Source organism: Diaphorina citri, unplaced genomic scaffold (genome assembly GCF_000475195.1).
Source record: "Diaphorina citri unplaced genomic scaffold, Diaci psyllid genome assembly version 1.1 scaffold1160, whole genome shotgun sequence".
NCBI lineage: Eukaryota > Metazoa > Arthropoda > Insecta > Hemiptera > Psyllidae > Diaphorina > Diaphorina citri.
Genome location: NW_007378589.1, coordinates 9,285 through 9,956, shown reverse-complemented (window position 1 = coordinate 9,956; position 672 = coordinate 9,285).

Below are 672 nucleotides of genomic sequence, written 5' to 3'. Positions count from 1 at the left end.
TCTCTCTATCCCGTACCGAAAGTATACCCCGTCCGAAAGTATCTTTACCACGTACCAAAAGTCTCTTTACCCCGTACCGAAAGTCTCTTTACCCCGTCCGAAAGTATCTTTACCCCGTACCGAAAGTCTCTTTACCCCGTCCGAAAGTATCTTTACCCCGTACCGAAAGTCTCTTTACCCCGTCCGAAAGTATCTTTACCCCGTACCAAAAGTCTCTTTACCCCATACCCGAAAGTCTCTCTATCCCGTACCGAAAGTATACCCCGTCCGAAAGTATCTTTACCACGTACCAAAAGTCTCTTTACCCTGTCTCGAAAGCATACCCCGTCCGAAAGTATCTTTACCGCCCTATGCTGTCTAATAGAAGAGGAAGGGAGTAAAGCTATCAAATCTCACCTGACCTCGCGACCTGCCCTCCTCTTGCCTGCTGTACCTGTGCCTGTTCTCAAGCTATGTGTGTGCAGTCTAAAAACGAGCACGAGAATGTATACCTGCACAGAAACTTTTTTTTCAAAACTTGAACAGTGTTGCCGTGTTTACTAAACTTTCATGAAGACATTTTCTTGGCTTCTGTTGAAAATCTATATAAACAGGGTGCAATCAAGGGCGTTCGAGTGGAGTCTGAGAGAGTGTTTGTGTTGTTTCTTTCTCTTGACTGTTTGTGTTTATTTT